The sequence below is a fragment of the Parasteatoda tepidariorum genome, chromosome 10 (assembly GCF_982258835.1).
Source record: "Parasteatoda tepidariorum strain Cologne lab strain chromosome 10, Ptep-v5.0, whole genome shotgun sequence".
Classification (NCBI taxonomy): domain Eukaryota; kingdom Metazoa; phylum Arthropoda; class Arachnida; order Araneae; family Theridiidae; genus Parasteatoda; species Parasteatoda tepidariorum.
Window position 1 is genome coordinate 10,771,584 of NC_141764.1, and position 26,259 is coordinate 10,797,842.

At 28.9% G+C, this 26,259-nt stretch overlaps 1 long non-coding RNA gene across 1 annotated transcript; it reads right to left on the reverse strand.

The window, feature by feature from the left end:
• Positions 1 to 1,451: 1,451 nt before the first annotated feature.
• On the reverse strand, positions 1,452 to 26,059 carry LOC147802149 (uncharacterized). Its single transcript, XR_015429565.1, has 4 exons — positions 26,031 to 26,059; positions 17,664 to 17,719; positions 8,175 to 8,234; positions 1,452 to 1,799 (listed from the first exon to the last, which is right to left on the reverse strand). It is a non-coding gene; the product is annotated as an uncharacterized LOC147802149 (long non-coding RNA).
• Positions 26,060 to 26,259: the final 200 nt, after the last annotated feature.

The following is a 26,259-nucleotide window of genomic DNA, read 5'->3' on the forward strand; positions in this document are numbered from 1 at the left end:
TTTTAGGGAAACTGAAAAACTAATAGCAGTAAAATTATAATTTTTTGCAGCCACTTATGATAAAAAAAAAGAGTAATTAAATTTTTTTATAATTAAAAATTGACCTTTTCTAGTGCATTTTTATACTATCCCGAAAGGGTATTTTTATACATTACGATTTTTTAAATTTATTTGGCGAACCAAAACCAATCCTCTATTTAAAGATTTATTTTAATTAGGAGACTGTGATAATATTATGTAGACGCAACATGTGTGATGACATCAATAAGTTTATAAATTCCTGCTTTTTTCTTTTAATTCATTTGCAAGCAATAATTTATCACTTCCAAAGTTTAGCTATTTGAATTTGTAAACATATCTAGGCATATGCGGTATTTAAAATTTTCCTTCAGGTGGAATTTGATTATTTAAATGTACTTACTAACGGGCAAAAAACAACAAAAAGTGAATTTTTATCATTAAATTTAATTCCAATCGAGTTTTTAGTCTGAATTTATTTTTTATAGGTTAAATTTAATAATTCAAACAAAGAATAATCAAAAGAAAAATTGTATTAAAAAGTTATTTTTTGTACCTTATAGAAAACTGAATACAGTAAATTGAATAAATACTTCTGAAATTTCTCTAACTCAAGTAAAATAAAAACTACAAATTGTCTCATTTTCTCGAACTCGGCATGTTTCGATGGCTACCGAGATGACTGAAGAATGAATTCCCATTTAAAGTGAAAATATTTAAAACATGTGCCTTCTTTTAAAAGCAGCTGTCTTAGTTCTTTTAAAACATTATTTAAGCTTGCAGAACCTTTTTTTAAAATTTAATATTGTAATTTTAGTGTCTAGCAATTTTTTAGGCAGGTTAAGTTAAGATTATCCTGACATAATTAAATGAAGCCTTATGAGGTGCTTTTAAGTTTTTTTTTTGTATGTCTTATAATTTCGAGTTTAATACCATAATTTTCATATATTTTTTATATAGTTTGCTAAAAGCAGTTGCTATATATTTTGCATTTACCGAACTAATCTGTTATTTAGAGAGTAAGTCTCTTTTTATATTGCAATTAATCAATTGTAATTTATGTTCGGATATACTTATTCAATATCTGATTTAATATACATCGTATCTAAGCATGATTACTTGTAATGGAGCTAAAAAATGAGAAAGCCTATTCCAAATTAATTCTATGGCACAAAAATTATGTACTTACAAGTTAAGAAAGCGATTTTTCTTGCCTCAATTACAAATTAACTATTATTTCGATACCTTTAAGAAGCTGTTAAATTAAGATATGATTTTTCAAGAGTAAATTTAGTTTAAAGATATTACTGTTTTCAATATCTTATTTCACGTTTTAGGGGTAAAGTAAGAAACGCACACACAATACATTTTAATTTACAAGAATCAGAAGATTAAATATAAAGTATAAATAACAATAAATTAGTAGCATAAAATATATGTATAAATAAAGTATAATGAAATATAATTAAAATAAAATATAAATAAACACTTCAATAAATTAACTTGGCTGCCTCTACAGTTCTCGTTTGCTTCATCGGAAATAATTTTCTTTCAATGAAATTTTCTCACTCAAACCTCTCCCAGTGACGTGATTGTTCAACTTTATAACATGACCCTTTCAGTTGCTTGAAGATTCTTCTTGTATAATTAGGAATAATACGTTGGAGACTGTAACGAACACAACAAGGGTGGCGTACGTTCTATTACAGCAATCCTTCATCTTCTAAATAGTTTTGCGACTTGTCGATTTTAACAATCATTTTTCCAAGTCTCTTAAGATCCTGTAATGAAAGTATACTATTTAACGTCTTTATAACATGCTTTTACAATTCATAATGTTAGCAAAATCCCTCTAGTAGAGAGGAAAAGACAACTTCAGAAAAGTGAAGTCATACCGTCTCGAGACCACCATACTGTGTGGTCCAAAGCCATGGTCAAATGCTTTCCCTCTACCGTAACTGAATAAAGGTACTTTTACTTATACTATCAAACACTTCAAAATTTTACGAACAAGTGTACTCGAAAAATCATTTTTATCTTTACCTGTAACATTAGTTTAATAATGATCTATTTGAAAACCATTTAATAAATTATATCAGAACAATTAAACATATATATGAAATGTTGACCAAATTATTATAGCAAACCTTTTACCGTTAAACCATCAGTTTTAATGTTGTTTTTTTTATTTTCAACTAATACAATCATTAAAGAGATTTGAACTCGTAATTTTTTTTTTTTTTTTTTGTCTGATTAAGAATAGTGATTGTTAATATGGCATTATTACGCTTGTTCAAAAGACTAAAAATTTTTGTATATTTAATTATTCACTAAATTTAATTCAACATATTTTTTCATAATACCTTGAAGTGACTTAATTTATGAAATCTAAAAACGAATCCCCTAATTAAACTCATAGGTATCCACATTTTTTTTCTTCTAAAACTTGGCAGACGAAAGATAAATTAATTTTCTCATACTTCAATATTTGTGTTTAGTAATTACTAAGGCCCGGATTTTGATGACATTTGCATTTTTGGACATTTGTTGTCCTTTAGAGCATTTTTTTAGATTTATAGGGTCTTTTTCATTAAATGTTTTGGCTTATTTTCCATTTTAAAAACTCTTTTAAATTTTTAATTTTGTTAATTTTTAATTTTTGTAAATTGTTAATTTTTTCCAATTTTTATTATTTTTTTTTATCATTTTTTATTATTACACTGGCTTCTAAACAGTGAAGAAAATCTGTAGGATATTAACAGGTGAAGCAACATCTTTTCAAATTGAAGAAGAATTGTCAGTAACTGAGACCGTCTTTTTCAAGTAGTCCAAGGGTCTGTCTACGTTTTTCTGAAAGGTACCTATTTTGTGAAAATTTAGACATAATTTGCGAAAATTAAAAATTATATTAAATAATCAACACAAAAAAATGGTAAAAATATGGATTTATCGTTTATTACTAGACACAAAATTAAAATTTTAAGAAAAAGTATTTTGTGAAACTACCGTTTTTTCTACAGTTGAATTTGTGAAAGTAGTAAATTTGGTTCGGACAGATCCCTGAGTACGCACCAATAACATCAGTAGATGTTGAAAGAAGCTTCTCTAGATATAAAAATTTACTTTCAGACAAGGGACCCTCGTTTACATTTCAAATTATCGAAAAGCATTTAATAATCCAATGTAATTCTGATATTTAGTAATATTATGAGATGGAAGTTGTTATATTCATTAAAGTTTCTATGCAAAATGAAAACGTTTTGGAGTCAATATATTTTTCTTTTTTTGTTATTTTAGGATATAAAACATATCTTTCAAACTTTAATGAACGTATAACAAGTATTGCATAGCTTTATATTTTTTGAAATGACTCATAATAATTTAATAATTAAGCATTGTTTATAATAATAATTAAGCATTGTTTATAATAATAATTAAGCATTGCTTATAATAATAATTAAGCATTGTTTTAGTTCAATATTTTTACTTTATTTAAATTAAGTCATAAGGCATTTTTAGTGTAATTTTCGCATTTTTAAGGGTATTTTTCGCACTTTTTAAGGGCATTGTTTTCACTTTTTAAGGGCATTTTTTGCACTTTTTAAGGGCATTAATTGGAATTTTTTAGGTCATCAAAATCCGGGCTCTAGTAATTACATTCTTTATTATCTAATAACATCGATAATAAAAAATTGATCGATTCCTACGCAGACGCATTAAAAGGTGTAAAAAAAGATTTCTCAAATTCTTTTACTGTACATTTTATAGTTTTTTATGCATTAAATCAGCGGTTCCTGAACTTATTTACTTGGTACATTAATTTACACTATTATTCATATTCGATTATATTTCACTTTATTATCTACTTTACACATATTTTACTATTCGTTAAACTTTACTGTATACACTTTTTTCTAGACAAGATTAAATTTAGATTCAATGTAGATTTAATTTACATTTCACATTATGTTTTACTTCACACTTTACGCTTCGTTTACATGACGCTCCTTTTTCAAAATTTACTTTAAACTAGACGCTTTACTTTATGATATTGCATTTTATAATTTTTTTTACTTTATACTTTACTTAATCGTTTTACTATATTTTACGCCTTCCATTATTTTATATTATGCTATTATTATTTATATTGCTTATTATTATTATTGCTTATTACATTATTATTTTACCTTGCTTTACGTTATTTTATATTTTACTTTATATTTAACGCTTTGGTTTATACTTTCCTATATATTTCACGCTATCTTACCCTTTATTTGCTTCGCGATTTCCATTATACTTTACACTTTTCTCTATATTTTATGCGTTACTTACTGTATACTTTATATTATGTTTAACTTTTTTCCATACTTTGCATTTTATACTTTTCGCTTTTTAAGTTATTTTTTATACTTTACACTTCATATTTTGCGCTTTCGGTTTACCCGGTTCTTTACATTTTTTTAATCTTTATTCTTTCAATAATTTCTATTTTTATTTTTACTTTAAAGAGTAAAATGTTTAGTGAAGTAAAAAGTATGCATTCCTTATATTTTAAACTTTACTTTATATTTTACACATTACTACTATATACAATTCTTATTTTACTATTTATATTAAATTTTGCACTTTATTTCATTCTTAAATTTACTTTAATTTGGTTTCGTACGATTTAATATCGGGATGATTCAGTAAAAGATTAAATTAGTAAACTAGAGGCATATATTACATAATGTATTTTTAATGAAAAATAAAATAATAATCGAAGATACGACAAAGAAAACTCTATTTAGTAATTCTTAGTTATTTATGACTAAAAAATTCATTTATTTTAGGCTTTTTAATTTTATTTATTTTTAACCTTATTTTAGGACTACGTCAAAGTGAACAAGGTTTAACCGCGGTTCAATAAATATAATGCTTTGCTACATTGAGATTTATTTTAAAACTTTTATTTTACTTGGGTAATGTTACCATTCTTTATCAAGACTTTTCAATAAAACGTTTAATAATTTACCACGTTGAATGCCATGGGGGCCACCGGTGACCGGCCCTGAGTTTGTTCGTAGCGCCACGGGGGTTACCGGTGAAGCCAAGATTATAAGAAACACATAATTCGAGAAAATTTTTAATACTTTCAATTTTTTTATACGAGGGGCATAAAGAAATTAAGCTTCCCTATTTTTTTCAAAGAACTCACACTTTCAGGAACAACAAGTACACCAATGTTTCAGCTACTTTTCTACAAAGCCGCCACCCGAATTGAGACACTTGTCGTATCGTGGAATCAACTTTTGTATCCCTCTGTCGTAGAACTCTGCCGCCAGTGAATGGAACCAGCGTGTGACAGACGTCTTCAGTTCTACGTTGTTGCCAAAACGCTCACCGGAGGACAGGAATTTCTTGAGGTGCAAGAAAAGGTAAAAATCGCTGGGAGCAAGATCAGGGCTGTAGGGTGGATGATCAAACAACTCCCAGCCAAATTCTGCCAAAACATCTGTGCGTCGAGTCGTATGTGGACGAGCATTGGAAAACTACTTACTCAAGATGTTCGGCCCATAGACCTGACGAGGAATTCTAATTTTCGCAATGCTTTGCACATTCAAGAACTTTATCACTGACCGAACCTCGTAGGTGGCAGCAGAAGGAATAATAGCTTCCATTTCGGACCACTGCTATCATGCTGCTGGTACAGGGGGGACCTCTTCGGCTGGCGTATGATTCATACGTCAGGGATCTATTACGCATGCGCAATTGACACGGCTAATTACGTTTTAATTAAAGGAGAAAACATCAGGAAACTTACTTTCTGGATGCGTCTCGTATTATTATCGCTACTAAAATGGTTTGAAGAAATTAATGCAATATATACTGAGAAAATCATTCTGGCCAGACGAGCAATTATCGCTATTAAAATGGTTTGAAGAAATTAATGCAATATATACTGAGAAAATCATTCTGGCCAGACGAGCAAGCCATGTAAAATTAGCGAGGTATTCAAGGTGTTAATACTACAGGTGATTAATCTCGAGATGGTTTTATTCTCTTTATTGAAAAGCACAGTTCCCTATCAGGACTTGTTACAATTAACATTGTCACCTATAATTCATTGATTAAAAAATTGTAATTTTTCTTCAGTCCTCGTCAAGATTTTGAACATTTCCAGCAGGAAATTTAATCATTTTACAGGGTAGCTACAAAATACAGTTACACCAAAAAATATAATTAATTTTAATCAATTGGCAAAAAAATTTCTCTCTCACTATTCCTGTGCACGATTGGCGCGTTCTACAAGTGCAGACGATTCTTGCATAAAACAAAGCATTTAGAATAAATTTAAGATGGAATCGAAAGGACTGAGGTTTAAACAGCTTTTCGATCACGGGTTTTCTGCAGGTAGAAATCTTTAAGCATTTAAAATCTCTTGGGTATAATAGAGCATTTATATATAGAACTATAAATCGATTATTGGATACTAAAAGCTGTAAAGATCGACCCAGGTCAGGTAGTCCACGCTCCTTTCTCACAAAAATGAGCATTTTAAAACTCCTGAAAAGATACAAAAAAAAAAAAAAAAAAAAATCCACAGAGCCCTACTAATAAAATGGCTGTAGAAGCGAGCCACCAGAAGTCTTAAGCAAGTTCTGTTAAATATAGACCTGGGTTTCCGCCCTTATCTCAAAAGAAAAGTTCAAGGTTTGACAACTCCTCAAAAAATTAAAAATTTACGATGGTGCAAGAAACCGCTTTACCGGCACACTAACAAATTGTTAACAGAATAGTCTTTTCTGATGTGTAAATATTTCGCACACAATAAAGTTATAGAGCTAAAAATAATGTTGTACATTCAGCAACCTTCGATGCTATACCTGAAAGTTTAAGAACTGTTCCACGCTTTCAGCAATCAAGAATTCTGTAATGGTTCGTGTTGAGGCAGTGTCAAATAACGGAAATTTTTTTTTCCTGAAATTCATCGATAACGGGGTAAAAGTCAATGCTGAACATTACAAAAAGGAAATATTGGCTACACATGCTAACAGATTGTATACCACAGGGTATGGATATTTTAACAAGATTCTGCACCGTCACACCGAGCCAAAACAACATAGGCTTGGTTCCATGTCAATTGTCTCAAATGTATTAAGCAAGAAGATTGTTCTTCTTCACTAGATCTAAATCCTCTAGACCAGTGTTCCCCAACCGTCGGTCCATGGATCAAATGGTAACGACCGCCCATTTCATTGAAACTGAATTTAAATTCCTAGGTCAATACCCCAAATTAAAAATATCTGCGCTCCATTTAAATTTTATTTATTTCAAAAAAAGGGCCCTCCGAAGGCAGTGACATAAATTTTTTAATGATTGCAATGTATCATTGTCTTCGATTACCCCCAGATGGAATCGTCTCATTGCAAAGAAACAAGCTCAGGGTTCTCATTGGTTTAACGTTCTAGTAAGTTAAAATGTTAAATCACTTAACATTTATTTTTTGGTGTACTGTATTTTATTTTGAAGACATTTTTTAAATACAATTAAATTAAAATTAATAAATCAAAATAATATAAGATATAAACAATCAACGTCCCCCTCCCCCCCAGTGGGCCACGGTAAAAGCTCTAGACTATTGCGTTTGAGGTATTCTAGAGTCTAAAGTGAATGGGACCAATTACCTCTTAAAATTATTCGGGCCGCCATCGGACAATGGCGTAAGAGATTATCTTTAGTAATCGATAAAGATGGAGGTCTATTCGAATAAAAAAAATTTTAAGGTAAACTTCCATTTATAGTGTTCATCATATTTGTGTGTTTATCAATTTCAATTTAATATCTATACAACAAAATGATTCGATATTTGTAACACTATTTTACATGTATCGCGGTTTTTTTTATTGGTGTAGCCTTTCCTTTTTTTTAAAATTAATTTAACTTGATTGGAAGGTCTACAAAAATTTCTGAACGAAAACAATTGTTTTATTGTTTGAGTTTTTGACATATAAGTTGACTAGGCTAAGCTTTGGACGCAATTTCTTTTTAGTAAACGAAATGGGGTTTGATGTCTTTATTTATATAGCGTATTCTTTTTATTTTCTTGAAAATTTATATAAATGCTGGTTAATATGAAGACGACAATTATTAAACTCTTCCTTTATATAACTTACCTTTAAAAAGCTAAGATGTCGAATCATGGTTGAATTTGTACTTCATGAAGTTTTCGAAAGCTGAAAAAACATCACATATTTATTATTATTACATTAATACTTATGCAACATTATAGGAATCTTTCTAGCACTATGCAAGGACATAAAGGGGTTTGGGGATTGTGATTTTTTTTCTTCTTTTTCTGACAAGTGGCAGGTGGGATATGAGACACGCTTGCATAAGACATTTGAATCACATCATTTTTTTAAAAAAATTTCTTTTTAAAAAAAAGCAATTAAAGTAACTTCAAATTTAAAATAAATGTTGGACAATAATTGCTGCTATGTGTTACATAGATCAAGATTTCTAACAGAAAAAATAAATATTCTTCTCAAAATTTTATAAAATGAATTGAAATATCTACTAATTTTACTTTTTAAAAAGTTACCTTGTTTATTTGTATTTTAAAATTAAATTACTTCAAGAAGCACTAAAATTAGAGCAAGATGGTAAGTTGTTACTTTCTTAGTTAAGCATAGGATACGATTTGCTTATTTTCGGTGACTAAGTGAACAAATATGCTTTATTTGAATGGCCCCATTAAAGTAGAAATAAGCCTTGCTAACCGTTAATTTTACGCCTTCTTATTTTCTTATGCTTTACTTTTCCGTGTTATTACATTTTATGAGTTACTTTTTCTTAAACGGTATTTTTTTATGCGATACTGTTACATTTTGCATCAATATTTTTTTACGCGCTATACTTATTAATTTATACGTTATATTTTATTCTTTACTTTTCTTTATGCGTTGCTTATACGCTTTACCTTTCTTTATGCATCGACTTATACACATTTTACATTATATTTTAAAATTTACTTTTCCTTGTACGTTACTTTTTCGCGTTTACTCTTTCAAGCTTTATTTTTTAAGTGTTTACTTTTCATATGCATACTTTTACATGTTATGTTACTTCAAGCGTTGCTTTTACGAGTTTACTATTTTCAAGCATTATTTTTTATACGTTACTCCTGCTAGTTTATTTTTTCCTGCGTTACTTATACACTTTATTACAACTCCTAACTTCTCTTTTACGAGATAACGTACGGCATGTATTATTTTTACGCGTTTATTTTACTTTTCTCATTCTTCACTTATACAGGTTTACTGTCCTTATACGTTGCTTCTAAGCATTTAATTTTATTAATACGTTATTTTAACGCGTTTTCTTATCTTGAAAGATACTTTTTATGTTATGCGTTATAAAATTTTTCACCCTTACTTTTCTTATGCATTACTTTTTAAAGTTACTTTTTTTAAACATTACATATACTCGTCCAGTTTTTTTGCGGATTATTTTTAATTCAACATATATATAATAATATATTATAATTTTACTTTTCTTTATGCGTTACATTTTATTGTTGATTTTACGCATTACTTTTTTAAGCGTCTCTCCTTTTTTCAATTTACTTATTTTACACACTTATCAATTTTTTCCCTTTATGTCTTAATTTTTTATGATTTTCTTTTACTTTTTATGCGTTACATTTACGCGTTCTACGATTCAATTTATCGCTTTACTTTTGTCATGCTTCACTTTAATTATTCTATTTTATTATCATTTTTACACGTTTAGTTTTTCATGCTTTACGTTTAAACGTTGTTCTATTTCATTTTTAATGCGCTTTCCTTTACTTTATATTTTACATCTTACTTTTACTTATGCGTTATATAGAAGCCTTTATTTTATTAAGTGTTACTTTTAAGTGTTTAATTATGAGTTATTTTTATTTTATCTTTATTTATCGTTATTTTAAAGCGTTTACGTTTCTATACGTCAATTTAAATTTACGTGTTTGTTTTTCTTAGGTTTTACTTTTACCCATTATATTTTACACGTTACTTTTTAAGGCTTTGCTATTACTAGATTACTTTTCTGTGTTGTTTTTTAAACGTTACTTTTCCTTAAGCTATCCTTAAACTTTTTTCATGTGATATTTTCACTTTTCTTAGGCATTACTTTCACTTTTAATCGTTGCTCTACTCTATACTTTTCCTTATTCTATTTTTACGCATTATTTTCTTAAAACGGAAATTTTCTTATGCCATATTGTTTTTTTTCTATTATGCACTACTTTTACGTATTTATTTTCCTGATCTTCTTTAATAATGGGTTAAATTTATTTATTTATTTTTTTTGCGTTTCTCTTACGTGATTGTATTTTTACGTTTTACTTTTCTCTATGAGTTACATTTAGCGGTAACTTTTTTACGCGTGTTACTTTTCTTACGTTATTTTTTCTTTTCTTATATGTTACTTATAGTTTTTTTATGAGATACTTATTCTTTTTTAGCTATACATATGTATTCTTCAATTTTGCGTGTTACTTCATGTGTTACATTTACGTTACTTCACGTTTATTTAACTCCTCATTTACTTACGCTTTTTTTCAAAAAATTTATTTTTTGCTTCACTTTACCTCACTCTTTACGTACCACTTTACATCGTACTTCATATTTTAAACGCGTTAACTTTTCCTGATATTTCACATTTTACTACGCTTTATTCTCTGCTATAATTTCTACTGCTTTTTATGTTCTGTTTCATTTTACGCTTTTTTTTGTTCTACTTCACTGTACTAAACACATATTCTACTTCATTAAATATCTTACTTTTTACACCTTATATTTTCGCTTCACTTTATGCAGTACTGAGCGCAATTTTTATTTTTACTTTATTTTGTGCTTACTTATTTTTATTTGCTCAACTTACTTTGATTGCGCATCATTTATTATTTAGACACTTCAATATAACATTTGCATCAATAATTCACTAATTTAATCTTTTTTCACGCAAAATTAAATCATATTCGAAGATACGACAAAAAAATTCTACTGAATTATTTATAAACAAAACAGAAATATTTAGTTTATTATTTTTTTTTTTGCTGCATTTTAGGACTATATTAGAATGGGCAAGGTTTACCCGCAGTTCAATACATTTAAATTTTCGTTACATTGAGATTTATTTAGTAACAGTTTTATTTTAATTGGATAATGTACTATTTATAATCCAGTCATTTCAATAAAACGTTTATTTATTTAATACTATAGGAGATTAATCCCGAAATGGTTTTATTATCATTATTAGAAGGATCAGAGAACCTATCAGAGGACGTTACAGTTTAGATTGTTATTTATAGTTCATTTATTAAAATTTTCCAACCTATTTTTCGTAATTCGACGTGATGATTTTCAATGCTTTCAGCAGAAAAATTATTTTAATTTACTTATATCGTGCATTTTTTTTCCGCAATGAAAGTTCTTATTTTTTTAAAAAATAGCTTTAATATGATTAGAAGGCCTCAAACATTTTTTGCACGAAAATTATCGTTTTTTTTTTTTGCTTAAATATTGACGAATATGTTGTCTTCTTGTCGAATATGATGCAAGTCATGAATGCAATTTCCTTTTAATTGAATTTGATTTGAAATGGGAGTGCAAAAATTTCACCGAACCCAGAGTAAGTATTTCATCAAATATGTAAAATTATTGGCGATTTCATATACTACGGACTGACAGTACACCGAAATATATTGTGGTTGAATGAATTGAGAAAACGTTGACTAAAAACAATGCGAAAAGCATGCTTTTGCGTCATACGTGGCAAAATTAGACTTGGTAAAAAAATCTCATTTTCGAAAAGAGAAAATAAGGCAATTTTTTAAACACCCAATAAAATAAAGTACTTATAAGGGCTTTTAGAAAACAAAAATCAAAAATAAGCACCTTTAAGTACTTTTTAAAAACGCTACGCACCATGAGAGATTCGTGAAGATGACACGCATTTTATTCAGAACTTTCAAAATCATACAAAATTAGAAATTCATAATTTATTTCAGTTCGTTCGTAAAGGGAGAAAGTTGAATCTTAATGGATGGATGGATGACACTAATCATGCAAAATGCCTATTAAAAATTTTATCATTAAAAATATTAGATTTGACAAGTTTATATTCTATTATCATATTTTTGTTTTTTAAATGTTATTCTCCTTGATAATTTTTTAGCTGCTTCTGTACAATTTTTATCCCAACTACTTATCTCTGAAAACTTATATCTGAAAAGAGGTGTCAAACATTTCAAGGAAGGAATTATTTTAAAAGAATTACACAAGTTTAAAATTAATACATTTTACCTTATTTGCTAAGTTTGTGACTTTGATGGCCTCACAATGAAAAGACTATATTTGCGGTCACCTAATTTTTATTTAAAGTAGCTAAAAATTTTCTTGAACAAAGTTATTTTGAAAAGAATTAGAAATTGCAATTTTTATTTACTTGATTTAAAGTTCAAATTAAAATTTGTTTATTTTCTCAATATGGCGTAAAAAGAAAATATAAAAAAACGAGAACTTCCTAGATACTTCAATTTTTTGTAAATATTTTGGTAGACGGTATTTTTATTTTAATCTTATTGAAACCGATTAATATCTATTTCTGAATTAGTACACATTTATCTTTTTTTTCTAAAGAAAAAACTCTTGAGCTCTTTTTTATTAAAAATTTAAGACCTTATAGTAAGGAACAATTATATCGACGAAATGAATTAGTCACGTTTATGTGGGATAATTAGTTAAAAACGCTTAACAGAATGAAAAAAATTATATCAAAACTAGTAAACAATTTGTAAAAAAGAACTTAAATACTATTTTTAAAAAAGCGTTGAAATTTTTTGTTTTTCTAAGTGGCTTGTAGGGAACCTAAGATCTGTAATTTCTAAGATCTGAACAATTAAGTATTTTTTCTCTCATGTTGTCTTTCACACATCACCAAATTTAAGACCTTGCAAAGTATAGTTTTATATTTAATTGTCACTCACAGTTCCCGTTATTCATGGCGTGCTTTAATCAGGGATGAGATTGGCCAAAAGGTAAAAAAGCTGAATTATCAAGCGAGTAAATCTTACGTGATTTCCAGCAAAAATATCAGTAACATATTATCATCCTGTTTCGCTGATGTTGTAATGCATATAGCAATAATCGTGGATAGAAAAACTGCCACATTTATAGTAACTAATTCAAGAAAAAAACTTACTTTTTACAAGAATTGCGAAAAAGGACTTTAAAATCGCGTGAATACAAATAGCAATCTTGGATTTTAAAATCGCTTGAATATAAAACCCGCTATTGAAATCACGTGAATGTATTGGATTTCAAAAATGTGAAAATACAAATCATGATGCGTAATTTTCAGATCGCGTAAATACGAATTACGATGCCTGATTTCTTAATGGCGTGAATACGAATCCAAAGCCAAATTTTTAAATCACGTGTAAATACGAAAATAGCTGTTGGATATTACAACCGCAAAGTCAAATCACGACATCGGGTAAACTCGCGTGAATACGAATCGCTACATAGAATTTTAAAAAGGCCTCAATACAAATCGCGATATTGGATTTAAAGCTCGTAAATAAGAATTGCAATGAACGATATTGAAATCGCGTGAATACGAATCGCAACGCGTAACTTTTAAATCAGGTAAATACGAAAACCGATGTTTGATATTAAAATACAGCGACGTCTGGATTACGAAAATACGAGCTATCTAGCGAACGGATAAAAATGAGAAAAATTTTATTTTCTGCCCTTAAAAGCTAATAGCTAAAATAAGTAGATATGCGGAAGGGTTGGCAGCTACGTAGTTTGAATTTTCTATATATTTTTTGAAACATTATATCTATATATCAAATCGGAAAAAAATATAATTATTTTATTTCAATGGCCGAATTTTTAGAAAAAGCGGAATATTTATTTTAAAAAAAAACTATTAGAGAATCGGAGTTTTTGATCAAAAGGCTGAAATTCGAGAAACAAAAGAGAAAAGCTAAAAATCTGCTAAAAAGCGGAAAAATCTCATCCCTGTTTAATATGTTACTAGTAAAAAAAGAATTAAAAGGAAATTGCACAATTGGTCTATTTAAAGGCAATATGTAAGACATTGTTTTAATGAGATAATGGCTGAAGGAATATAGCGCTAAACATCCAACGAGGTGAGCCGGGTTCAAATACTGGTGATGACTGGTCTATTCGAATTCCGCACCCGGCTTGCATCGACCCTAGAGCTGGCTTTCATTGATAGATTATTGTATTACAAATTAAAATGCTTATAAAATCTAGAGGAGGATATTAACACAAAACCTATAAACTGGACAAGAACCTATACAAGAGTCGTGATGGCACCGGGGACAGAGCTTTCGCCCTCCAATGCGGTGAAAGGGGTCCGAATCCCGTCGATGGCTGGTCGATACGAATCCGCATCCGGCTTGCACCGACCACAGTACTGACTTGAGATATCCTAAGTGGTAGACGGATGATAGATTAGAGTCCCCTTGCCGTCAAGACAACCGTGGGATGCTCTTGTAGTTCCATCAAAAATTCCTCCACGAAGGGAAATTTTTCCCAATACTTGATCCAGGAATTCCCTTGTCTTCTGGATTGGGTTCAAAATTACAAAGCTACGGAGCAGAACATTAGTAGTAATAAACCCAAAAAATAGGGTCCGCTGTTCAACGAAGGTTATAAAAAGTTACATAAAAGATCCTACACCATTTATGACCCGAAAAACAACAAATTTGTATTTTACATTCAAACGATGGATGTGATTCCTGATAGATGATGATTTCACCTCCAAGCATTTGTCGATTCAAAGAAATCGTAAGACTAACGTAAAATTTTGTTTGCCCATCCACAAAACTAATTTCGACTAAAACGAATTTCAGCCAATTTATTACTTAGAAACTATAATCTCCGAATTTCAGACTCATATGTTTGTCAATTATAGCAAATTATAGGAACCATCCAAAAACAATCAAAGCAAAGTTTACCTTAATTTTTACATAGAAACACGAAGTTTCTATTTCCAGGGGTGATTGTGAGCCCAAGTCAAAATTCCGGAAAAATTTCAAAAAAAAAAAAAAAAAAAAAACGTTTTAATTGAAAAATTAAAAAATAATTTAAACAAGTTTTTTTTTCCCTTTTCTCAGTATTTCTTAGTTTGATTAAAATATATTTAAAATTTTACGCATACCTATACCATTTACACGTACCTATGATGACCTGGAGAAGTAATTAATATTTACAAATATGTCTTTCTTTCTTGAGTTTATGATTATAACAACTATTTACTGATAAAAAATGAATATTAATCATGAATATAAGCTTATTAAGTATCTCTCTGGCTCTCCCTTACAAACAAATAAAATAAACTGTGTTTTTAAGTTCCACCTTTGAAAATTTGATTTCCGGAAACTTCTGTGATCAAGGATTTCTTGAAACGTCTGAACCTTCGATCTCCGGAAACTTCCGGATGACTGTTAGCAAAAATTCCGAAAATCCGGATTTTTTCCGGAGCACAATCAGCCCTGTATTTCGCCTCCTGAAGTTAGTCTATTGAACGAAATTGTCATCCCAACGAAAGTTTCATTAGCCCATCAACCAGAACTAAGAATGACTGCTGGTGAAAAGAAAAAGAAAAAAAGAATTACAAATTTTTTTTTTTAATTAACTGCAGCGGTCGTCATAACAACGCCTGCAATGACGACACATGCGCACTGTTTACTATTATTCATGAACACAGTTAAAAAGTGTAATGACGTCCAAATAAAGTGCGCACGCCATCAAACCCAAAACAATGCCAATGGGTAATAGGCGCAAGATAACGTTTACATTACAAATTTGGAATACTGCCTCTAGTTATTCACCCACTGAAAGAAATCTCGTTATCCTATCAAAATGTTTCATTATGCCAACCATCAATAAATAAAAGTATTACCAAAATAAGTTTTAGCTAATTTATTACGTAAAAACTGTAAAACTTTACCAAAAATTGTAAGAAACTGTTGACATAACAAAATTTTTCATTATTTCTCACCTAGAAAAAAATATGGCTAAAACAAGTTTTTGCAAATTTTTAATCAGGAAAGAAATTTTGCCTCAAAACATTGGCTCACTTCACAAAATTGTTAGAGCATACGCTGCTTTAACGAAAAGTATCGTTAGTTCTCCCACCAGGAGAAGTTATGGCGATTATAAGTTTCTTAAACTGTACGTACTTAAAAATAACGAAACAACAAATTTGAATTTCGCCACCAAACGATTAACTCATTTTAGGAAATCGTTTTAAAAGAAAAAAGCTGTGTAAAACGAGTTTTAGGTAACTTTATTCCCAGAAACTGTAAGGTAGAATTTTAAATTCAACAGTTGTAGGAAATATTTAGCGTTGGTTATCAGACATAAAGTTCCATTGATATTCTGGCCAAAAAAATTATATCTGAAAAGTTTCAGCTAAATTTTGACCTAGAAATGACAAATGAGAAATTCGACTAAACGAAAGTCCATTGTACTATCTCTTGGCCCCAACTGAAAGTAATGAAATTTCAGTGTCGCATGTTAACAATGCTCATAACTAAGGCCTGGATTTTGATGACATTTGCATTTTTTTGCATTTTTGGACATTTTTTGTCTTTTAGAGCATTTTTTAAGATTTATAGGGCATTTTTCTTTAAATTTTTGGGCGTATTTTGCATTTTAATGCATTTTTTAAAGTTTGTTAATTTTTCCAATTTTTATTATTTTTTATCAATTTTCATTATTACACTGGCTTCTAAACAATGAAGAAACTCTATAGGATATTAACAGGTGAAGCAAAATCTTTTCAAATTGAAGAAGAATTGTCAGTAAGTGAGACCGTCTTTTTCAAGTACGCACCTATAACATCAGTAGACGTTGAAAGAAGCTTCTGCAGGAATGAAAATTTACTTTCAGACAAGAGACGCTCGTTTACATTTCAAATTATTGAAAAGCATTTAATAATCCAATGTAATTCTGATATTTAGTAATATTATGAGATGGAAGTTGTTATAGCCATTAAAGTTTCTATACAAAATAAAAATATTTTGGTGTCAATATCTTTTCCTTTTTTTGTTATTTTAGGATATAAAACATATTTTTTAAACTTTAATGAGCGTGGAGCAAGTATTGCATTGTTTTATATTTTTTAAATGACTTATAATAATTTTAAAGAGCAAAACATTTTTTTAATTCAATATTTTTACTTTATTTAAGGCATTTTTTGCGCAATTTTTGCATTTTTAAGGGCATTAGTGGAGATTTTTTAGGTCATCAAAATCCGGGCTCTAATCATAACTAAGGACTGGATTAGAAATGTAAAGACTGTAGGAACTAAACTATCCAATGTAAACCAAGTTTACACGCTATTTATAAACAAGATGCGTTTGAAGTATTCATAACAAAAGTAAATTATGATATATTAATAAGTTTGAGCTTAAAACTTATTTTAATTTTTGTTATCAGATATCGCTCATAACCTTCCGCCCTCTTTGCCCGAAAAAGAGAGCAAATCACAAATCCCATTCCAACTTTAGGGGCTTTCGTTATAATTGAACGGTCAGAAAATTTATTAACGCACTAGAGAATAATTCTTACCAAAGCTATGATGAATCACACAATACTATTCTCCATCATAAAGACAACATCCTGTCCTATAAAATGCAAAGTAATCAATAAGATATGAATAAAATATCAGCCTTTATAAAATAATAATAAATTTACGACACATATGAATATGCGGTCACTGATATTTATTTGCTCGAATAAAAATTTTACTACAATACTATTATATGAGCTCAATTTTTCCCCATACCTCTTTCAACGAATAATAGCCCGCTAAGTACATGGATGTATTATCATGCACCGTTGACCACAGGGAGACTAAACACATATATGGGTGATTCTCACGAAATATGACAATTTACAGTCTCTTGCTCCAAGATCTAATACTATGCTACTAAAAGAACTTTTTTTAAAAATTTTAATAAATAGCATTTGTGTTAGTATTTTAAAATGACTTTGCATTAACATTGACTGTTTTGTGTATTTGAAAAATTTAATTGAATTTCAAAATGTAATTTTCCTGGCATGTCACAAATAATATTCTCCAATAACTAATTTTTTTTTTAATCTCAACCGCTGTAAGCATTTCTAGAATATATGCAGAGGGTATTATTTACAAAAACTCTTTGTTTAAAATAATTTTTTTCTATCAATTTGTTTGCCACAAGAAAATCTGTCATTTGCCTGGCTACTTTTATTTAGTGATTTATAATCAAAATAGATAGCGCTAGCAATCAATATCTTATGTAATAGATTGATTAGAATACCATCCTATCTGAACATGTCTTATTGCATGAATAAAGAACCAACTTTTTGGTTCAAAACCTATTTCTAAAGTTTTTTCAAGGTGAGTAGGTTTTTCTGTTGTCATTTTTCTATCTTCTTGAAATAATTAATAACGTAAAACTACTTAGATTTACATGAGTTATATCAAGAAATTCAGCTGTTTTCTGCGGAATGTAAGCATCTTAGGCTGAAATTTTAAATTAAAGTAAAGTTAAATACTATATAATGGCAAATTGTCATTATCCTGGCTGTCATTTTCCTAGCTTATGAATGTCAGGACATTGAAACAGTTACCAGAAATTTTTTTAAACAGTTGAATGTAAAGAGAAAGCAAATATTAACCTAATACCAAATTTATGTGAGATAGTAATATGCTTGAATGTAATGTTATTTTTTTTATTTAATGATTGATTATTATACACAATTTTATTCTGTACATATCAGCAACAAAAACATTTTTGATTTTTTCTGAAAGTAATATAAAATACCAGAACAGGGAAAAAGGCATATTTTTAGCCAAACCTTGTAAATGTAAAATAATGAATAATCGATGAAACCAACCAATCAGGTTACTGCAAGTAATCTAAATGATGTATTGCCTTATTTGTTCATCTGCTTTTGGCCACAGTTGTCGTTATAATTTGGAAAATATCAATAGATTATTAAAATATTTCTTTTTCTGAAAATGATCTGTTGATTTACAATTATAATTTAATTTCATCACTCTCTACAGTGGATAAAAGAATTAATTTAAGCAATTCATGGTCCATCTAACGCAAAAGCTTAAGTTGAGTTACTATTAGCTTAAAATTACTGATTTTTTTCTTTTTTTTATAACTTCTAAGCAAATATGTCATTTTCCTAGCATTCAAAATTTAGTGAGTTTCAATTTTTTTTTCTTGAACAAATGTCAATAAACCACACTGCTGTTGGTAAGATATTAATAAATGTAATTAAATAAATACACAAAAAACTGGATTATTTTGAAGAAATTTCTTGTTCCGAATTGTCATGTTTCCAAGGAATTACCCATCAGGGGTCTCTCCAGACACTTTGTGAAAGGTCCGTTTTTGTAAAATTGTGAAAAAATTACTCGTAATTTGTGAATATAAAATAAACATTCTTTATTTTATAGTCACATTCTTTCAACCAGGGTCCGCTTTTGTGAATATGTGCAAATAGGGTCCGTTATTGCAAAAAAACTTTTTCAAGGAGTTTTTAAATTGTAAAGACATACAAGATTATGCTCAACACTGTAAAATCATAATTAAAAAAATTAAATTTTAAAAAATAAACAGCAATTGCTGCTACTAAATTAGAGATGCAACATACAAATATTTGGTATTTAGCCAATTCTGCTGAAAGCAGAATATTCATGGACAAATAAAGGAAGAAGCCTCTGCAGAAGACAAAATTTAGTTCGTTTACACTTGTTTTTCTCCCCCCCCCTTCCTGGGAAGGGTTTATTCGATTAACAAAACAATAATAATGATAAACAAATTTGTGAAGGGTCCGATTAAAAGATAAATTATTTTGTAAAGGGTCCGTTCTTAAGTTATAATATTTTGTGAAGGGACCGTTTTTATGAAAAGATATTTTGTGAAGGGTCCGTTAACGGACCCAAATTTCGTCTAAACAGACCCCTGCCCATATATATAAAAAATTTCGGTTAAACAATTGCCTGCCATTCGCCAACTGGCGCAACTTTTTTCCGCCAAAATTGCGCCATGTGCTCTAAAATCAGTAATTTTAACTTCTTGTATTACTCAAGAAAGATGCTATTTTCTCTGCAACTGTCATCATTCTACGCATTTTTGTCTTTGTTGTTTATAATTAACTTGCCTATACCAGCATGTGAAACCAAACGAATTTAAAAGCAGAGGGTGCATTTTTTGTTTTTCAGTCGGGGCATCTATCGCCTTGAATGCGACTTCAGATACACACACGCGTCACAGCCCTTTAAAAGGATGGACAAGCTCATACATCCATCCTCAAATCTTAATTTTGACCTAAACCAGAGAATGATCCATCCCCAATTTAGTTCCCCCAGAAGTATAATTTGTTATGGAAACATAGAAGATTTTATGACCCGACAGATTTAACGTGCACCGGTCGCCATTCACTACGTCTTCGGCAGGAGAGGATCAACCCTACGAACACTTGAACATGGTCCCAAAGCTCTACCAATCAGGCTACACCTGTCTCCCTCGAATTCTTTCATTCGTGGACGTTACATGATTACTAAGTAAGATTTTAATGACGAATTTTTTTTTTTAATCTTCTCCACTTGCGACAATAGGAAAAATCGAGATTTACAGTGATAAGGGTTTCTTTTGAGAATTAAAAACAATTTCTTTATCAGATTTAAAATTTAAATTATTATTTTTAACGGCGATTTTATTCAAACCCAATTTCCAGGTGATTCCTTTTTGATAGACTTTTTTTATAATCCTTTGTTTTTAAATTTTCGGCTTTTTAGTTCTGTTTTAACAATTAAGAACTTTTTTTCCCGTTTTATCTTTTCTATAATTTTTTAAACATTGTTTATATAAGGGCACAATATTTTTTAGCTGAACTTCAACTAAAATTGTTTTCTTTTGTGGCTAGTTTTGCCAGAAATTGTGGTAATATGAAAACCTGAGATTCTTAGAACTGTTTTTTTTTAATGATATTCTTAATTTATAGTTCTTTTTCCTTCGATTGACGTTTTTATTATGACGCAGCATTTTTAAGAGCATTTCTGATGATTTTACTCTTTAACGCCAATTTTCCTATATAATATGGAGAAATAAAATTTTGTTTTTGAATTCAAAATTATCTATTTTTCTGTTTGTCTTTTGATACTTTCACAACTGTTAAAAATACTGTTAGTACTGTTTTTATATCTGTTTTGTATTGTTTTTGTTTTATTCCTGCCTACCTTTGTTATTTTGCTATAATTGTGATTCTGATATATATTTTTTCTGTTTCTTGCGCTTTTTTTATTTTACAATTTCATTTTCCTTTATAAATGTATAAACTTTTTTATAGCAGTTTTTTTAGTATTTAAAAAGAACGCTAACATGAAACGCTAATAATTAAGGCGAGTAAAGTATTTTTTATTTTTACATTTCGTTATCTCTAGAAAATTGAGTAATGTAAAAAAAAAAAAAAAAAAAAAAAAAAAAAAAAAAAAAAAAAAAAAAAACGAGATTTGCAGTTTTTGAATACAAGAAACTTTTGCATTTCAGGAATTTTCAAATTCCAGCGTATTTCAGATTATACAGTTTTCACTGTAAAACGGTTTTTTTTAATATCTTTCTTTCTCTTACAAGCTTTATTTGTTTATAAGTTTAATGTCAGCGTCAGCTAGGATTCTACTTATTTTTCATTTTTGAATCATGAAACTCTGAACAAATTTATTTTACACTGGATCAGTATTTAAGGGGAACTGAATTTCCTTTATTAAAGATTCATTTCGAAATCAAGTTCATTTTTCATCAAATTTTAACATTAATTTATGGTTCATAATATTTAAAAAAAATATTTCACTGTATTAATCTCAATAATATGGGTTTTATTTAGTATCTGATAAATTTTACGATTCTAAGCTAACTCGAATTTCATCAAGCATTACTGGTTTAAAAGATTAAACTCTAAATTTTTTAAGATAAAAATATTATTTATACCATACTTAAATTTTAAATAAAATTCCTTAGGTACAGAAATTTTTTTCTGTATTTTAGAAATGAATCGTGTAGTGTATATGATATTTTAAGAAATGCTTTACATAAATAATATGAGCAGCTATTTTAATTGTTTAAAAATTTCAATTTTTGAAAAAGTGACCCTATAAAAAATGCCACTGGCTGGTAACAAAGTATTACTCATTTTGTTCTATTTCGCTCAGCAAAGAAAGCATAAAAAGTTTAAACAAAAAATTATTTTTGGTTAAATTTTGTTTCTGAAATCCTAAATTGGAATTTTGCTTTGAAACGTTAGCGCGCATGAGTCGCCAAACTTTTCTGATCATAAACCCCTAAATAATTTTTCGAAATCTCCATCGACCCCCATAAAAGTAATTTTGTGTTAATTAAAATAAAACTCTATTAGATACTATGTTTGTTAACTATTCATTTTTCTTACGTTCGTGGCCATAGCGGTATTTTGGGCAATGAAAGAGCAGACCAATTGGCTAGGGAAGCTACATGTGGTGAAATAGACTTAAGGGTGTCTGTTCCAGCTTCTCACTGGAAGCGCATCGCTAGAGATAAAATCATTGCGGACTGGAATGCTGAATTTCTTGCTTCGCCTCGGTCGCTTTGGACGAAAAGGTTCTTTCCATCCATTTTTCACCGTTTGCAATGTAAATTCTTTACAACTGATTTTAAATTGACCCAAATTTTAACAAACCACGGAAATTTTAAGAGATAGTTATTTCGTTTCCATCTGCAGACCAGTGGAATTTGTGCTTGCGGTGATGCTGATGAAGATGCTGAACATATTCTTCTTCACTGTAGTCTGTATGCGAGTGCCCGAATGAATTTAAGGTATCTGCCTGCCTTAAAATGACCGATTTCATCAAATAATTCGAATTTCTGTTTTTTGCATTTTTGAAAAGAATGAACTCTTAGGATTCTAAAAATGCTTTGTTTTTAAAATTTCGATAATTAGAAGCAAAGTTATAGCTGATTTTGAAACCGGAAGTGAGATTCCGAAAAACCGGAAGTGCACTGAAAACGTCATAATTAATTGTAAACAATGCAGTTTTGAGCCAATAAGAATTTTTTTTTGCTTGTAACGCTATTAAAAATATTAATATTTGTTAATTTTTTTTTATATAATATTAATTAAACGCATGTGGCAACAAATTATGTATAAACTTTTTAAAGGAAGTGAAATTGAATTGCATCAATTTTGATATTTATATTTTCTGTTTGCTATGATTTATTCAGCGTTCAAATTTGCCACGATCTTATTAAAAAAAGCTTTAATATTAAATTGACGGTAGTTTTAGTTGTTATTTAAATACTTTTTATTGTTATTTAAATACTTTTTATTGTTATTTAAGTACTTTTATTTCACTGTTTAGTTATAGTAAACAAATATGCTAACATAGTAAATCTTTTTTCAAAATTATGTACTGTAAAATTTTGTGTTTTCATATGAAAGGCATATCTTATAATGTTTATTTTAAAATAATACAGTTTTTGTTTGAAATAAAGTTAAAAATAATATTAGTGTGTAGTATGAAGTTAATATTTTTAATCATGTAGTTGTGTATACAAAATACAGCGAAAATTAACGCGTCATTTTTGCCTGTTTTATGAAAAAATATAAATATTTAACTATACTACATTCTAAAATGACTTAGGTATTGTTTGCCAATTGAGTCTAACAACCTAAAACTGTTTTAGAAGGAGTTTGGTGGTAATTTGCTGTGAATTATTGCATACATAACTAACAATTTGAAAAAAAGAAAATCGCGGGCTCGAGTTACTGTTTGTCGCTCAATAGAAAATTGGTCATAAGAAAAAGATAATGGATTAAAATGCAAACTGTAAAAAGCAAGAGCTACATAAAGGGTTGAACTACAAATATTATTAAATTAAAGCTTGTTGAATAAGTCTATGTAACTATTTTTGTTTAAGTAAATCTTTAAAAGCGTTTTCTGAAAAACTGTATTTTTCAATATTTTGATTCACGCCAGACACTCATACTCCAAAACTAATGGAAATTTTCTTATGAAATTTGGTAAAAATGTTATAAACTATATATACTGTGTTTTGAACTAAAACTAAGTTTCTATTTAAATATTTGGTCATGTTACAGGTATATAAACATAAAAAACTATTGAAAAAAATGAAAAAATTGCTGTTTTTCTAGATTTTACCACTTAATTTGGGTAATTTTTAAAATATTCATACACCTTTAGTTCAGAACACAGATAAGGGTTAAAATAATCTGTACAGAAAAAGAAATTGTATTTTATTCATTTAAATTAAGTGTAAGGTGTCTGGCGTAAGCTCTAAATTTCGCTCATTTTAGGCTTAATTTTTCAAATATTTTAAAAACTATGCGATATTCAAAAATATTTCTTCTTGTTTATATCATTTTATGTCACACATGAACCAATAACACATATGTTTTAAAAAAAAAATTAATTTTTAAAAAAAATTTCATCGTACCCAGGCAGTCGCCTTAAAGACTGATTTGAGACGTCTTTCTATTTGTTGGCCACCTGTCTTATCAGAACTGGTCAAAAGTATTGAAAGTCTTGCGGCCTTGCGGAATTTTGTTTTTAATGTAAATTTGTAAATTTTTCTCCTTTTGTTTTCTACTTACAACTGTAAGCCTCATGCTATACTTTGTGGTGCATGAGGAGTTTTAAGTCGTTTAAATAAAATAAAAAATTTAAAAAAAAATGTTTGTAATTTTTTTAATGATTTTAAACATTTATTAAAGTAATAGTACATTGTGTAACAATAGTTTTATGAAAAATATATTAATGTTGAAATTTAATTACTTTAATATTTATTAAATAATAAGCAATAATAAATATGTAGAAATAATAAGTAAAGTAACTACATATTTATTGCTATCAATGAGATGGGTGTGCCTGGTGTTTTATTTTCAAGGTTCGTTATATTGGGTTCAAAATTGGTCAATTTTAATCTTAAATCCCCACGAAACTCTACATTTAATTTATTTCTGTACTTAGTTAAGATTGAATTTACTTGACTGAAACCGGCTTCAACCATATAGGAACTTGGAAATGCTAGCATAAATGGCTGAACTATTTCGTAAAGTTTTACATATTTTTGCATTATATTTATATTTGTCCCAAATTTGCTTATTGTTAAATCTTTAAAAAGCATCTTTGCTTCAAGATCCGATAATATAGCAAGCTCGGATCGACCCCCGCTTTTGTTAAATGGACCCCTGGGGGTCTATATAGACCACTTTGGCGACCTCTGCGTTATCGTATTATAGCAAATGGCTCACCCAAAATGTTCATAAAGCAAGCCACACAAAAAAGATATAGCGACAAAAAAGCTACTTGATGAAGTAGGAAAAAATTTGAACCTTGTCAAAAATCTTTAGCAATTAGGCTCTCAAAGTGAACGCTTAAGATTTCTACAAGACCAAGTTCAAGTTACAGAAAAAATTAATTATTAAAAATTGTTTTTTTTTTCTACCAAAACATTATTTGCAATTTATCTCTGCATGCATCTCATGCAATTATCACATGTTATAACTCGAAGCAACAAGTTTGAATTTTGAGACAGAACGTTTGCCCTTTGTAGTAAATTATTAGTCCAAGTATATGCTATTTTACCTACTGATAAGAGTTAACGAAAAAACAATTTTTAGTTTTCTTATGATTAGAAAATTTGAATTTCGCCCCCAAGCGATAGCTCATTCTAAGAAATAGTCAGGACCATTTTTTTTTTCGTTTGCGAACTTACCAAAATCACTAAGAAAACTAGTTTTACTTAACTTTTATCTTTGAAATTCCAATTTATGACCTAGAAACTTCAAGTATGCATTTTCGCTGCAGTAGCCTATTATAGCATATTACGTTAGCATTGCTCCCCCACTTGTCAGAAAAGAATTAGAAAATCACATAATTACCAGAACTATGGTGCATCACAAAAAACCTGATCGGTAAAAAAATAATAATAATAATAATAAGATTTGAATGAAGTTATCGTATCATATTATATAAAATCATTTGAAAAATAATATTTATAAATTTCCGACACTGCATAACCCTTTATGTACCGATGGGACTTTTAAATTCAACTAATAAACAATTTAAAAATTACTACAGTCCGTGGCCAAATTATTAGAGGTACTATAC